Below are 17,037 nucleotides of genomic sequence, written 5' to 3' on the forward strand. Positions count from 1 at the left end.
CGGACCCTTCCCTCGGATGACACAGTACCAATCGGGTCATCTTGTGCACAAAACTTTTGACGAAAAACTCAGAAACTGCATCCAACTGCGTCCTTGGTGGCTTTTACAACTCGCCTGCTACACATCGCTACACTCACCATCACTGTCAACGGCTGACAAACACCATCTCAACTGCCCTGGGATACAGCTCTGCCCATGGAGAGCTTCATTATCTTGTCTGCTTTAGCACCGGCACAGAGGATCTGCATTGCAGCGTTGGCTACCCTAGCGGAGTACCACGGGTGGCGTCACGATCTCCCTTTTCCAAATTAAGGCTAGTTTCACACTATCCTATTTTCCACACAGCGCTCGGCACCGCTAAGCCCCACCCCCTGCCGGCTCCCTGCCCGCCCCATCCGGTCATCGCCGCCTACTATCGCACACGGTTGCATGCGATCTGCGCACCCTATCTTTTGCATAGGGTGCGCAGACCGTGCGCTGGCTGTGCGCTAGTAGGATTTTAGCATGAGCTGCGCACTTTTGAAGGTGCGCCGAGCGTGCCAAAATGCAACATGTTGCGTTCGGCGCACACCGGCGCACCTTCAAAAGTGTGCAGCGCATGCTAAAATCCTACTAGCGCACGGTCTGCACACGGTCTGCGCACCCTATGCTAAAGATAGGGTGTGCAGATCGCATGACCGGATGGGGCGGGCAGGGAGCCGGCAGGGGGCGGGGCTTAGCGGCGCCGAGCACTGCGTGGAAAATAAGCTAGTGTGAAACTAGCCTAATAATCATACCATCTTCCCCCTCAGCTGAACTGTCATCTTCTTTATTGGACACCCAGGGCCACGAACCGGGTCCCAATCACCACCGTGACATACTTCCCCCTTAAAAGAGCCTGAAAGGTCTGGTACTGGGTAACCCCCGGCCCTGCGTGGCATTTCATTTTAACACCAGATAACAGGGATATATTGTATAGTTTCACCATTATAAATCTACGTATATATTTGAGGAGGCAGACACAGACGCTGTCATGGTCAGTATGGATTCAACAACAAACTAAAAAGTAGAAAAAGGGTACAGTATCACCAGATCAAAGGTATATATAGTATAGTTTCAACATTCAAAATCTCCGTATTTATTTCAGGAGGCAGACACAGACGCTCTGAGGCCCAGTATGGATTACACAACAATATAAAAAGCAGTAAAAGGGGAATGGATCCCAAGCGTACTGCTGTATACAGTGTTGGGGTCATTTTGCGATCTACATATATATTTCAAGAGTAACACACAGCCTCTCACAGGCTCAGTGTGGATCACACCATAATATAAAAAGAAGATCCGCAAGAAATAATCACACATGTGTGCCAATGTTCCAGGTGTCAATGATGCACTTTGAGTGGTGGGTGGAGGATGAATTTCGGGCACAAAGGGTACTGGATCAACAGATACAAGGTATATATAGTCTACTTAAAATACAAAAAATTTGTATGTATTTCAGGAGGCAGACACATATGCTCACACATAGAGTTGAGCGAAACGGGTCGAAAAATTTCAAAAGTCGCCTACTTTTGGCAAAGTCGGGTTTCATGAAACGAAACCCGACAATAGGATGAGGTTGGCCACGAGGTCGGCGACTTACGCGCCAAAGTCGCGTTTCAAAAGTTTGTTTTGCGCTCTTTTTCAGCCAATCAGGATCCACGGACACTGTGGGCAATGTGATGACATAGGCAGGGGTCACCACCATCTTTCAGAAGGGCATGCAAGTGATTGGCTTGCTTTGGTGAGCGTCACAGGGGGTATAAAAGGGCGTGCACGCCGACCGCCATGTTACTCATGCTGATCTCAGTATAGGGAGAGGTTGCTGCTGATTCTGTAGGGAGAGCGTTAGGCAGGGAAGAAGACAAAAAAACTTCTTCTGCTGCTAGCGATTTGGCCTGCACAACACACCAGTCACTGTGTGTGCAGTGCAAGGGGAGGCTATATAGTGGTGTATCAGTGGTGTTGGTTGTTGGGCTGCCTTCTAAGGCTTCCTGACATTCCTGCATTGCTGTTTACCCACTGCTCCGCAAACTGCTTTTTTAAAAGCAATCCCAATTTTTTTTTTTGTCCTGCTGAGAAGAAAAAAAAACTGCTTCTGCTGCTAGCAATTTGGCCTGCACAACACACCAGTCACTGTGTGTGCAGTGCAAGGGGAGGCTATATTGTGGTGTATCAGTGATGTTGGTTGTTGGGCTGCCTTTTAAGGCTTCCTAACAGGCTGGCATTGCTGTTTACCCACTGCTCTGCAAACTGCTTTTTTAAAAGCAATCCAATCTCCCTTATCCTCTAGTCACTTTGGTCACAGTAGTGCCATCGAGCCTGTCACATAGCGCTCAGATATTCATTGGGCCTCACACAATCCAAAAGTGTCCAGTGTCCAAAAGTGTGTGCAGAGATTCAAAATCTCCCTTATCCTCTAGTCACTTTGGTCACAGCTGTGCCATCGAGCCTGTCACATAGCGCTCAGATATTCATTGGGCCTCACACAATCCAAAAGTGTCCAGTGTCCAAAAGTGTGTGCAGAGATTCAAAATCTCCCTTATCCTCTAGTCACTTTGGTCACAGCTGTGCCATCGAGCCTGTCACATAGCGCTCAGATATTCATTGGGCCTCACACAATCCAAAAGTGTCCAGTGTCCAAAAGTGTGTGCAGAGATTCAAAATCTCCCTTATCCTCTAGTCACTTTGGTCACAGCTGTGCCATCGAGCCTGTCACATAGCGCTCAGATATTCATTGGGCCTCACACAATCCAAAAGTGTCCAGTGTCCAAAAGTGTGTGCAGAGATTCAAAATCTCCCTTATCCTCTAGTCACTTTGGTCACAGCTGTGCCATCGAGCCTGTCACATAGCGCTCAGATATTCATTGGGCCTCACACAATCCAAAAGTGTCCAGTGTCCAAAAGTGTGTGCAGAGATTCAAAATCTCCCTTATCCTCTAGTCACTTTGGTCACAGCTGTGCCATCGAGCCTGTCACATAGCGCTCAGATATTCATTGGGCCTCACACAATCCAAAAATGTCCAGTGTCCAAAAGTGTGTGCAGAGATTCAAAATCTCCTTTATCCTCTAGTCACTTTGGTCACAGCTGTGCCATCGAGCCTGTCACATAGCGCTCAGATATTCATTGGGCCTCACACAATCCAAAAGTGTCCAGTGTCCACAAGTGTCTGCAGAAATTCAAAATCTCCCCTGTCCTATAGACACCTTGTACCTTGTTTTACATTACTATATAGTTTGTTGGATTTTGTCTACATTTCTACCAAAAATGAGGAAGGCTGGTGGAAGAGGCCGTGGAATTGGGCGGGGGTTGGCAGCTGGTAATGATGGTGTTGGTGGTGGATCTGATGGTAGTGGCAAGAGCAAAATAGGACCGAATGCAGGAGGTGTTGAGCCTGCGTCATCGTCTGGCTACATAAGGCCTCGAACGCTTAGTTTTCTAGGAGTTGGCAAACCGCTTTTAAAGCCAGAGCATCAGGAAAAAGTTTTGTCTTACATTGCTGACTCAGCCTCCAGCTCTATCGCCTCCTCTTCTTCAGTTGTAAAAAGTAAAAGCACTGAGTCGTCATTGGAGGCTCATGTTCATGAACCACACCTTTCCTTGTGTCATTCACCCCAACCAAGATTGAAGGATGACGCAGGCCATACTACTACTCCATGGAGCTGTTTTCACATACCATGCCTGGATTATCAAGTGAAATGGTGAATTATCCAGGCCAAGATGAATCTGACATTGAGTGCACTGATGCACAGCCGCTGATGGATGATTCTGCTGGTACATTAACTCAGAGCACTACATTGTCCTTGCAGTGTACAGAGCCAGATTCTGACCCTGATGAGACTCAGGTGCCCCTTCCTGCACACTATACCACCATACACGGTGACACAGAGGAAGGTGCACATGACATAGAAGAGGAGGTGATGGATGACCCAGTTGTTGACCCAGATTGGCATCCATTGGGGGAAGAGGGTGCTGCTTCCAATAGCTCAGATGAGGAGCATCCACAGCAGACATCGACATCGCAACAGCTGTTATCTGGCAGGCCCGGAGCACTCCAAAGACAGGTTCCAAACATCAAAAGAGTTGCTGGACAGCTTGTCCAGAGGGTCAAAAGATCACAGCGTGCTAGGCCGCAAAATGTCTGCCAAAGTAGGAAGAGTGCAGTGTGGCACTTTTTTGAACAAAATCCTCATGATCAGGCCAAGGTTATCTGTAAGAAGTGCGCAAAGACCTTTAGCCGAGGGAAAAATCTGAAAAATTTGAATACCAGTTGCATGCTTAGACATTTAACCAGCATGCACTTGCAAGCATGGACACAACACCAAACCTCAAGTGCCACATGTGCAACTGATCACAACGAAGGTAGTCAGCAACGCTACATTGTTTCCCCCACTGTAAGCCCACCGGTTAGTACAGCCGCAAATGTTGAGGTGTCGTTGCAAGGCCACAGCAGTCAGGGAATCCCACTGTTATATCAACGAAAGACTGATTCTAGGCCATCAGAAAGAACACCAACTCCATCACCATCATCAACCCTCTCTCAGTCCGCCCTGTCCACCGCTACTTCCACCATATGCAGCTCTCAAGTCCAGCTCACCCTCCCAGACACTATGAGTAGGTCAAGAAAGTACTCAGTCTCTCATCCGCGTACACTGGGTTTGAACGCCCACATTGCCAAACTAATCTCGTTTGAGATGATGCCCTTTCGGTTGGTGGAAAGCACAGCTTTCCGCGAACTCATGGCCTATGCAGTACCACGCTATGACCTACCCAGTCGCCACTTCTTCTCTCGCAAAGCCATCCCAGCCCTCCACCATCATGTGAAAGACCGCATTGTCCATGCACTCAAGCAGTCAGTGAGCGGAAAGGTGCACCTCACAACTGATGCATGGTCCAGTCGGCATGGCCAGGGCCGTTACGTGTCCATCACTGCGCACTGGGTTAATGTGTTGGATGCAGGGTCCACAGGGGACAGCGGTGGTGGGACAGTGCTGCCTAGCCCACGGTATAGGAAACAGTTGGCTGTAGGCGTTCGACCCTCCTCCTCCTCCTCCTCCAGAAGCGAAAGCTCGTCCACAGAGCGCAGTCGTACGAGCACTCCATCTGCAGCTGCCACTGTTGCACACGATGTGTCCCCCTATCGAGCAGCTAGTGGAAAGCGTCAGCAGACTGTGTTGCAGATGATGTGTTTGGGCAACAGACACACCGCCGAGGTGCTGGCCGAGTACTTGAAGCGACAAACTGAGTCATGGCTGGGCAGTGTACATCTTGAGGCAGGCAAGGTAGTTAGTGATAACGGCCGTAATTTTGTGGCAGCAATAGCCCTTTCAAAACTCAGCCATATACCTTGCTTGGCTCACACCTTGAACCTGGTGGTGCAGTGCTTCCTCAAAAATTATCCGGAGTTAACAGCCCTGCTCCAGAAGGTGCGAAGACTATTGGGCCGCTAAACTGGATACCTGGCCTGAATTGGCCCAATATGCCTTACAGGAGCTCGCTTGCCCAGCTGCAAGTGTGCTAACAGCCCTGCTCCAGAAGGTGCGAAGACTGTGCGCGCTCATCCGCCGGTCGCCTGTACACTCCGTTCATATGCAGAAGCTGCAGCAATTGCTCCACCTTCCCAACCACCGCCTCATTATCGACATTGCAACAAGGTGGAACTCCACCCTGCACATGGTGGAGCGGCTGTGCGAGCAGAGGCAGGCCATAATGCATTTGTGGGAGGATACACGGCCAGGCACTTTGAGAGCAGACATGGAGTTGACAGGTGTGCAGTGGTCGAAGCTGAAAGACCTCTGTAAAGTCCTTCAGTGTTTTGAGGAATGCACACGGCTGGTAAGCGCAGACGACGCCATCCTAAGCATGAGCATCCCACTTATGCGTCTGCTCATGCAAACTTTGACGCACCTTAAGGAGCAGGCGTCTGCAGCCAATGTTGATGAGGAGGAGGGAATCCTTGATGACATTCAGCCATTGTCTGCTCAGGGACCTCTCCTGGACGAGGTGGAGGAAGAAGAGGAGGAGGAGGATGATGGGGATGATTACTTAGGGGAGGAGGATGCATCTCGTGGGGCAAGTGAAAATGTTGGCGTGGCAAGGTCTGGTACAGGGTTTGTGCGTGACTGGAGGGATGTGGATTTGCCAGAAAGTGCTCCTCCAACCAGCACTCGCAGTGCATCATTGACACCGGGAACATTGGCCCACATGTCAGATTATGCCTTGCAGATCCTAAAAAGGGACCCACGCATTGCCAAAATTATGAACGATGACGACTACTGGTTGGCCAGCATCCTGGATCCACGCTATAAAGGCAAATTACAAAACATCATGCCACAGGAGAACCTTGACCTAATATTGGCTAATAAACAAGCAACTCTGGTAAATCGGTTGCTTGAGGCATTCCCAGCACACAGCAGCGGTGATGGTTCTCACACGAGCCGTACGGGCCGGGGGCAGCTTGGCAGAGGTGTTCGTGGTGCACACAGCAGAAGTGGCGTTGGAGACAGGGGTTTCATGACAATGTTGTGGACTGATTTTTCAAGTACCGCTCACACAACTGGTAATACTGCATCGATGGAAAGTGACAGGAGACAGCAGTTGTCAACTATGGTTACAAACTACTTTTCCTCCCATATCGATGTTCTCCCACACAGGTCATTCCCCTTTGACTATTGGGCCGCTAAACTGGACACCTGGCCTGAATTGGCACAATATGCCTTACAGGAGCTCGCTTGCCCAGCTGCAAGTGTGCTATCGGAAAGAGTCTTCAGTGCAGCTGGATCAATCCTGACAGAAAAAAGGACCCGTCTGTCAACCCAAAATGTGGATGATCTAACCTTCATTAAAATGAACCACGCCTGGGTTTCCAAGGATTTTGTCCCACCTTCCTCTGATGACACATTGGATGACAGAAAAATGGCTTGCTTTGGTCCACCTCTTCCTGGGACTTGACCTATTTTACCTTTTGCATCAGCTGAATGTCCAACATCAACATATGCCACTTTCTAAAACTCCCTAACTGTCCTGCCCCCCCCCCCCATGGCCGGGGTCATCACCTAGCGCACGACACCGTGCGAGTGCCGTTGCCCTGGACAGGTGGGTAGGCTGACTCTTGGGCACGGGCACTGGTACAGGGTCCTTCATAGTGCAATCAAGTGTCTCTGACGGTGGTGGTGCACACCCGCCGTCAGACACACCGCCGTACTATGAGGGGCCCAGTGCCAGTACCGACGCCCACGAGTGGGCCCCCCTTGCTTGGGCAGGGCCCCAGCATTTGCAATCTTTACCTCTCCCTGCTCCTCCGCTGTGTAGTCTGGGCCGTCAAATCCATACTGTGCCTGACACCGTCTGAGCCTGCCTCCTGATGTATAGACATATATTTTGAATGTGTACGCTATCCATACATGTTATCCAGGGAAACGGTACCCTTTCTAACCTTTGTGCAATCACGTGCAATCCATACTGGGCCTAACACCATCTGAGCCTGCCTCCTGATGTATAGACATATATTTTGAATGTGTACGCTATCCATACATGTTATCTGGGGATACGGTACCCTTTCTCACCTTTGTGCAATCACGTGTAATCCATACTGGGCGTGAGAACGGCTGGCGAGCTGTTAAGCAAGCTACAGCACCTGTGGTTTGCACACGTAAGTTTTTCATTTTTTCAGGAATGACGGTTAGGCCTAATTCCGGAACTGCGGTTGACCTGCACTTACTGGGAAATCATTGTTCGCGGGTAATAATTGTAATCAGTGATCCCCATCACTAACGTTGTTCAGCGGGTTATCTGCACCTGTAAGCGACAAACGCTGGCCTTTTCAGTGTAGCGCACATGCAGCCACGGACATGTAAGGGCATGACACACCAGTTATTGGCCAATCTCATGTGCCAGAGCCTCACGTGTCCCTCTAGTAAGCCGGACTCGGACCGCGGGGCATGACGAAGTCTCGTTCGTTAACGGAATTAAGCTTGCAATGTGTGCATCTGTTCTGTAGCTGGCATGGTTGAGGTTTCCCAGGTGGAGTCGAATTTAACCGTAGGATCCACTCCTGGTGGTGCCCTTCTGGACATTCCTTTAAGGTTCAGCTTTGCAACCATACTGCCCACGTAAAACAAACACTTTGCCTTCATTAACGCTGTTTGGAGGGTCATGACTCGTGGGAATAACGCCGCCCAATCAGTTAACCTGCTAGAGAGATCCTTCGTTGCTCCCAAGCATGACATCACACTCCCTAGGAAGAAGGTAATGCCACTGTGGCGACTGTACTCCTGGGGGCGACACAAGTGCACTGATGCCCAGCCACTGCTCGATGAATCTGCTGGTACATTGACCCAGACCACTACATTCCCCTCGCACGCTACACGACCTGAATCTGACCCTGATGAAACTCAGGTTACCCTTCCCATATACAGTTCCATCTTACATGGTGACAAAGAGGAAGCTGCAGATGAAAGTGCAGGTTCGGCCCACCCGCCATCAGACACACCACCATACTATCAGGGGCCCTGTGCCAGTGCCGTCGCCAACGAGTGGGCCCCCCCTGCTTGCCCAGGATCACAGCACTTGCAAAGTTGAAATACTGTGCAGTGAGATGGAAGATGGGGACGACGAGGAATCCAGACAAGTACAGGGATTCCCTAGCGAGGAGACTTATTTGATTGTTTTCAATGTTGGGACAGCAATTTTTGGGGAGCACTATACTTTGGAGAATGATAGATGGGGCCCACCATACACTGGAACATTCCAAAGGTGGACATCAGACACTGGAGCAGCATTTGCAGGGCCCATTATACACTAGAGCATTAGAAATGGGGCCCATTATGTTTGGAGCATTATTTGGGCCCATAAGACAGTGGAGCTTCATCCATGGGGACCAACATATACTGTAGCATTATGTGGAGCTCATCATATACTGTTTCAAACATTATATGGGACCAATGATTCTGTATGGAGAAATAGATGGGCCTCGTCATGAGATGTAAAAAGTGAGGTATTTTTCATTGTACTATACCGCTATTTCTCTGCCGTTTCGGAGCATGATGAGTTGTGGTATGTGTTAAAGGGGCGCTCTTTCGCCCAGGGCACATGAAAACCTGCAGCCAGCCCTCCCCCCCACAACTTTAGCCAAATAACCCCCATTTTTCAGTGCGTAACTTGTATTATGAAGTTAATTAAGGTTGACAAGCTTAAGTAAGAAGAATTGATGCTTTTGGCATTCAAATGGGCACTGTAGGTGTGTTTCCTGTCCTCCTCTCACTGACGACTTTTATTCCCCTTTGACTTACATTGGGTTTCGTGTTTCGGGACGACCCCGACTTTTCCCTATAATCGGACGATCTTGCTCGACCCGACTTTTGGAAAAGTCGGGTTTCACGAAACGAAACGCGACCCCAAAAAACCAAAAGTCGCTCAACTCTACTCACACACTCAGTATTGATTTGACAATAATGTAACAAGTTGAAAAAGGGTACAGTATGACCAGATACAAAGGTATATATAGTATAGTTTAAACATTCTAAATCTCCGTAGACATTTCATGAGGCAGACACAGACACTCAGTCCCAGTATGCATTAGACAAGAATATAAAAAGTATAAAAAGGTTACTGTATCACCACATACAAGGTACATATAGTATTGTTTAAACATTATAAATCTCCTTATTTTTTTCAGGAGGCAGACACAGATGCTCTCAGGGTCAGTATGGATTGCACAATATAAAAAACAGTAAAAGGATAATGGATCAGAAGCATACAGCTGCATACAGTGTTGGGGTAATTGTAAATCTCAGTAGATATTTCCAGAGTCAGAAACAGGCTCTCACGGGCCCAGTATGGATTAGACCACTATATAAAAAGCAGTAAATGGGTAAGGTATCACAAGCATACAGCTGTATACAGTGTTGGGTTAATCTTAAATCTACAAATATATTTCTGGAGTTACAGACAGATGTTCACAGGCTCAGTATGGATCACACAAGAATATAAAAACTTGAAAAAGGGTAATGTTTTACAATCGGTCAGCTGCATACAGTGTTGGTGTCATTTTAAATCTCCTTATATTTTACCAGAGTAAGACACAAACTCTCACAGGCTCAGTATGGATTACACCCGAATATAAAAATGTGAAAAAGGGAAATGTATTCGAAACGTACACCAGTGTACAGTGTTGGAGTAATTTGAAATCTCTGTTTATATTTCAGTGTCAGTCTGCCAGTCCAGGCTATCCGCTAGAAGAAGGTAGATTGATTAAAGTACAGACGTAAAGTTGAGTGATTTTAGATGTTTTTGAATTTGTAATCACGGGAAAACCTCCCGGGAGAATTCGCAGAGGTGATGCTGACCCTCAATAACTTTAACTGTGGATACAGCTAAAATGCAAATTAGCGAAGAAAGGGTTGCTGTATCGCAGTTGTGTCGATCCCATCACCGTAACTCGTCTCCATCAAATTGTGATCACAGGGAGAGCTGTAGACATGGTCCTCACTGCCTATCATGATCTGTCTGGTCACTTTGGAGTGCAAAACACACAAGCCACAGGCCGTAGGGGATTCTATTGGATTGCCATGACAGGACACATTGAAAAATGATGGCAGGAATGTCACATGTCTGTGACTATGAAAAATGTGAAAGGTGATCATAAAGCACCATTGCATCCGATTGGGAGTTGACGTCCATTACAAATGGTAGCCATGGTAATCTGAAGGTAGAGGCCAGCAGGACAGGACATAGCTACATCTTAACCATCATCGATCAGTACACCAAATTTGTGTGCCGGTACTGGCACAGGGCCCCTCATAGTATGCCAGTGTCTCTGACGGCGAGGGGGCCCACCCACCGTCAGACACTTTATTGTACTATGAGATCTCCTGTGCCAGTGCCGTCGCCCAAGGGTTGGGCCACACACCTGTTCAGGGCAACAGCACTTGTCCCGGCAGGTGTTGACCCCGGGCTTGGGGTGGGGGGGCAGCCCATTTCAGGTGGTTTAAAAAATGGCATATGTTGATGTGTAGGCTGGACTTTCAGCTGCTGCAAATGGAGGAATTGGAGAAGTCAGAGGAAGAGGAGGACAAAAGTGAGCCTTTTTTCTGGCAACCTATGTGTTATCAGGGGAGGGTGGGACAAAATCTTTGGAAACCCATGCATGGTTCATTTTAATGAAGGTTAGATCATCAACATTTTGGGTCGACAGATGGCTCCTTTTCTGTCAGGATTGATCCAGCAGCACTGAAGACTCTTTCAGATAGCACACTACCAGCAGGGCAAGCGAGCTCCTGTAAGGCATATTGTGCCAATTCAGGCCATGTGTCCAGTTTTGAGGCCCAATAATCAAAGGGAAATGACCTGTGAGGGAGAGCCTCAATATAGGAGAAGTAGTTTGTAACCATAGTTGACAACTGCTGTCTCCTGTCACTTGCAATCGATTCTGTATTAGCTATCGTGTGTGAGAGACTTGAGAAATCAGACCACAACATGGTCAGGAAACCCCTGTCTCCAACGCCAGTTCGACTGTGTGCACCACGAACACCTCTTCCATTTTGCTCACTACGGCTCGTGGGAGAACCAGCTCCGCTGCTGTGTGCTGGGAATGCCTCAAACAACCGGTTTACCAGAGTTGCCTGTTTGTTAGCCAATATTAGCTCTAGGTTCTCCTGTGGCATGATGTTTTGGAATTTGCCTTTATGGCGTGGATCGAGGATGCTGCCCAACCAGTAGTCATCATCCCTCATCATTTTGGCAATGCGGGGGTCCCTTTTTAGGATCAGCAAGGCATAGTCACACATGTGGGCCAAAGTTCCAGGTGTCAATGCTGCACTGCCAGTGGTGGGTGGAGGAGCACTTTCTGGCAAATCCACATCGCTCCAGTCACGCACAAACCCTGTACCTGACCTTGAAATGCCCACATGTTCTCTTTCCCCCTGAGAAGCATCCTCCTCCCCAAAATAATCATCCCCCTCATCCTCATCTTCCTCCACCTCGTCCACGACAGTTCACTTACCAGACAATGGCTGACTGTCAACAAGGCTTCCCTTCTCCTCCTCCTGTTGCTCCACAGCTGCAGATGCCTGATCCTTGATGTGCGTCAAAGTTTGCATGAGCAGACACATAAGTGGTATGCTCATGCTTATGATGGCGTCGTCTGTGCTAACCAGCCATGTGCATTCCTCAAAACACTGAAGGACTTTACAGAGGTCTTTCAGCTTTGACCACTGCACACCCGAAAATTCCATGTCTGCCTGTGTATCCTCCCACAAATGCATTACAGCCTGCCTCTGTTCGCACAGCCTCTCAACCATGTGCATGGTGGAGTTCCATCTTGTAGCAACGTCTATGATTAGGCGGTGCTTGGGGAGGTTGAGTGATTGCTGCAGCTTCTGCATACGACTGGAGTGGACGTTTGAGTGACGGATGTGCGAGCACAGTCTTCGCACCTTATGGAGCAGGGCTGTTAACTCCGGATAATTATTTAGGAAGCACTGCAATACCAGGTTCAAGGTGTAAGCCAGGCAAGGTATGTGTGTGAGTTTTGAAAGGGCTATGGCTGCCACAAAATTCCACCTATTATCACTGACTACCTTGCCTGGCTCAAGATGTAGACCGCCCAGCCATGACTCAGTTTGTCGATGCAAGTACTCGGCCAGTACCTCCGCGGAGTGACTACTGTTGCCCAAAAACATAATTTTAAAACACCTTGCTGCCGCTTACCACTAGCTGTTCGATAGTGGGACACCTCGCGTGCAACACTGACAGATGTGGATGGAGTGCTCGTGCGACTGTGCTCTGTCGACGAGCTTTCACTTCTGGAGGAGGAGGAGGGTCGAACACCTACACCCAACTGTTTCCTATACCATGGGCTAGGCAGCACTGTTCCACCGCCGCTGTCCCCTGTGGAGCCTGCATCCACCACATTAACCCAGTGCGCAGTGATGGACACGTAACGGCCCTGTCCATGCCTACTGGTCCATGCATCTGTTGTGAGGTGCACCTTTCCACTCACTGATTGTTTTAGTGCATGGACAATGCGGTCTTTCACAAGCCGGTGGAGGGCAGGGATGGCTTTTCGAGAAAAGAAGAGCCAAATGGGTAGGACATAGCGTGGGACAGTGTAGGCCATGAGCTCTCGGAAAGCTTTGCTTTCTACCAAACGGAAGGGCATCATCTCTAATGAGATCAGTTTCACAATGTAGGCGTTCAAAGCCAGTGTACGCGGATAAGAGGATGAGTACTTTCTTGTCCTACTCAGAGTGTCTGGTAGGGTGAGCTGGACTTGAGAGCTGTATATGGGGGAACTAGCATTGGACATGACGGACTGAGAAGGGGTTGGTGATGGTGAGGGTGTTGATGGCCTAGATTCAGTGTTTCCTCGCGAAAATATTGTATTTGCATGACTGGTTTGGCCTAGCGATGACACCTCAATATTTCTTGATGGTGGTGTGCTTAGTGGTGGCCTTACAGTTTGGGAAGCGATGGAGTGTTGCCGGCTAACTTGAGTCGGAGCAGGTGCACGTGTGCTACCTGAGCTTTTGTAGTCCATCCACGCTTGCAAGTGCATGTTGGTTAAATGTCTAAGCATGCAACTGGTATTCAAATTTCTTAGATTTTTCGCTCTGCTAAAGGTCCTTCGGCACTTCTTACAGATAACCTTTGCGTCATCAGTAGGATTTTGTTCAAAAAAGTGCCACACTGCACTCTTCCTACTATGGTACAAATTTTCAGGGCTTGCACGCTGTTCTAATTTTACCATCTGGCCAAGCTGTCCTGCAACTCTTTTAGTTTTCTTGCTAAGTTTTTTGACAGCTACGGGCCTGCTGGATAACCGCTGCTGCGAAGATGATGCCTGCTGCAGATCCTTCTCCTGTTCTGACCTATTGTCACCAGCACCCTCTTCCCCCAATGGATGCCAATCCGGGTCAACAACTGGGTCATACATGAACTCGTCTTCAATGTCATCTGCACCTTCTTCTGTACCTTCCTCTGTGTCACCCTGTAAGGTGGTATAGTATGCGGGAAGGGGCACCTGAGTTTCTTCAGGGTCTGATTCGGGATCAGTACACTGCGAGGGCAATGTAGTGCTGTGGGTGAATGTATAAGCAGATTCGTCAAGCAGTGGCTGGGCATCAGTACACTCCATGTCAGATTCATCTTGGACTGGGGAATTCAGGATTTGACTTGATAACCCAGGAATGGTATGTGAAAAGAGCTCCATGGAGTAATCTGAAGTGTGCTGCAGCATCCTTCACTTTTGGTGTGGGTGAAGGACACAACGAATGGTGTTGTTCCTGACCAGAGGCCTGCACTGATGACTCTGTGCTTGCAGTTTTTGCAATTACAGAAGAGGAGGCAATAGAGCTGGAGTCTGTTTCGGCAATGTAAGCCAAAACCTGTTCCTGATGCTCCGACTTTAAAAGCGGTTTACCTACTCCCAGAAAAGGGAACCTTAAAGGCCTTTTTGTGCCAGATGATGATGCAGGCTCAACACCTCCTGCCTTAGCTGCTATTGTGCTTTTGCTAGAACCAGCTGATGCACCACCACCACCAACAGTACAAGCTGCGCCCCCCCACCCACGTCCGTGGCCTCTTCCACCAGACTTCTTCATGTTTGGGAAAATGTACCAAAAATGCCAGCAGAGAAATGGTACTGTATGAGTAGCGTACAGCTGTGTAAGGTGTATGTAAGAAGTGAAATCTCTGTATATATTTTGTGTTTCAGATGCTCACCCTGTATGTATTTCACCGTAATCCAACAAGCAGATACACGGTACTGTATCAGAGGTGTACAGCTGTATACGTTGTTGGTGAAACTGTCAATCTCCTTATATGTATTTACGGAATGTCAAGCACCCATGCTGACTCTGTGTAGATGTGACAGTAATAAGAACACCAGATATCCGATACTGTTTGACAATCGGACTGCTCAATACAGTGTATAAAGAAATGGAAATGTCCGTATATGTATTTATGGAGTGTCACACACACATGCTGACTCTGTGTAGATGTGACAGTAATAAGAACTCCAGATATCTGATACTGTTTGATAATCGGACACCTCTATACAGTGTATGCATGGAAAAATGTTAATCTCTGTGCATTTTTTTTACGGAGTCACACACATATAGCATGTATTTGTCCGTGATACCAGCCGGTACACGGTAGTGTATGAGAAGCGTACACCTCTATACAGTGTGTGAAAAAATGTACGCTCAGTATCTACTGTGCAGAAAAAAAGGAATAAAAGGATTTTTGCATAAAGCAGTCTGCACAGCAGTGTGCAAACAGCAATGCAGCTATCAGGGATCCTTATAAGGCAGCCTAATAACCAACAGAGCTGATGCACAAAAAAGTGTGAAAAAATGAATGATTGGTAACTGTGCAGAAAAAAGGAATAAAAATATTTTTGCTTTTAAAAAAGCACTCTGCACAGCAGTGTGCAAACAGCAATGCAGCTATCAGGGAGCCTTATAAGGCAGCCTAATCACCAACAGAGCTGCTGCACACAAATATATCCTCCCCTGTCACTGCACACTCTACAGTTGTGTTTTACAGTGACATTCGCTATCAGCACAAGCTATTTTTTTTACTTTTTCCCTGCCTAAACACTCTCCCTATTGAGAACGATCAGCAGCAACCTCTCCCCATGCTAAGATCGGCAAAAGTAAGATGGCAGTCGGCGGTCACGGCCTTTTATAGGCACTGTGACGCCACCCAAAGCCAGCCGATCACTTGCATGCCCTTCTCTAACATGGTGGGGACCTCTGCCGACGTAATCGCATTGCCCACAGTGTGCATCCTTCATGATTGGCTGAAACTAGGCGCTGGAAGGATTATGGGAAACGCAACTTTGGCGCCTAAGTCGGCAACCTCATGGCCGACCTCACACTATGGTCGGGTTTTGATTGGCGAAACCTGACTTTAGCAAAAGTCGGCGGATTCTGAATTTGGCAGATCCGTTTTGCTCAACTCTAATTAATACTACTGCTCGAGGTTTATATAAACTACACCGCACATAAAGCCACTCCTGTTTTTGCCATTACCCTCTGCTCAAGTATCTCCATCTAGAAGTCTCTCGCAGGATGACTTCTCTGCAACTATAGCATAAAAATAATATGCAGGTGCATACACACCCTGAGTGGCCAATATACAAACATATAAGCATACACTGTGCATCAGCACACTGCAATTAATAAATAAACGAATTCCACTATTGCAATATAGTAGAGTTGAGCGAAACGGGTCGAAAAATTTCAAAAGTCGCCGACTTTTGGCAAAGTCGGGTTTCATGAAACGAAACCCGACCCTAGGATGAGGTCGGCCACGAGGTCGGCGACTTACGCGCCAAAGTCGCGTTTCAAAAGTTTGTTTTGCGCTCTTTTTCAGCCAATCAGGATCCACGGACACTGTGGGCAACGTGATGACATAGGCAGGGGTCACCACCATCTTTCAGAAGGGCATGCAAGTGATTGGCTTGCTTTCGTGGGCGTCACAGGGGTTATAAAAGGGCGTGCACGCCGACCGCCATCTTACTTCTGCCGATCTTAGCATAGAGAGAGGTTGCTGATTCTGTAGGGAGAGCGTTAGGCAGGGAAGAAGAAAAAAAAACTGCTTCTGCTGCTAGCGATTTTGCCTGTACAACACACCAGTCACTGTGTGTGCAGTGCAAGGGGAGGCTATATTGTGGTGGATCAGCGGTGTTGGTTGTTAGGCTGCCTTCTATGGCTTCCTGACAGCTGCATTGCTGTTTACCCACTGCTCTGCAAACTGCTTTTTTAAAAGCAATCCCAATTTTTTTTTTTGTCCTGCTGAGGTACTGAGTGTGCATTTTTTCACACCATACAGCGGTGTACGCTCCTCTCAGTACCGTGTAACGGCTGTTATCACGGCCACAGTGAAGCTATTTGTGTGTCACTGTGGAAGGATAAGTGGAGGACTTGTTCCATTCTAACAGACCTACACTCTAGGGAGATTCCTATTCTGCCCAATTCTACATACACCTTGTAGTTTGTGATACACTAGCCAAT

The sequence above is a fragment of the Dendrobates tinctorius genome, unplaced genomic scaffold, assembly GCF_039654945.1.
Source record: "Dendrobates tinctorius isolate UK_male_01 unplaced genomic scaffold, ASM3965494v1 ptg000107l, whole genome shotgun sequence".
Taxonomy (NCBI): domain Eukaryota; kingdom Metazoa; phylum Chordata; class Amphibia; order Anura; family Dendrobatidae; genus Dendrobates; species Dendrobates tinctorius.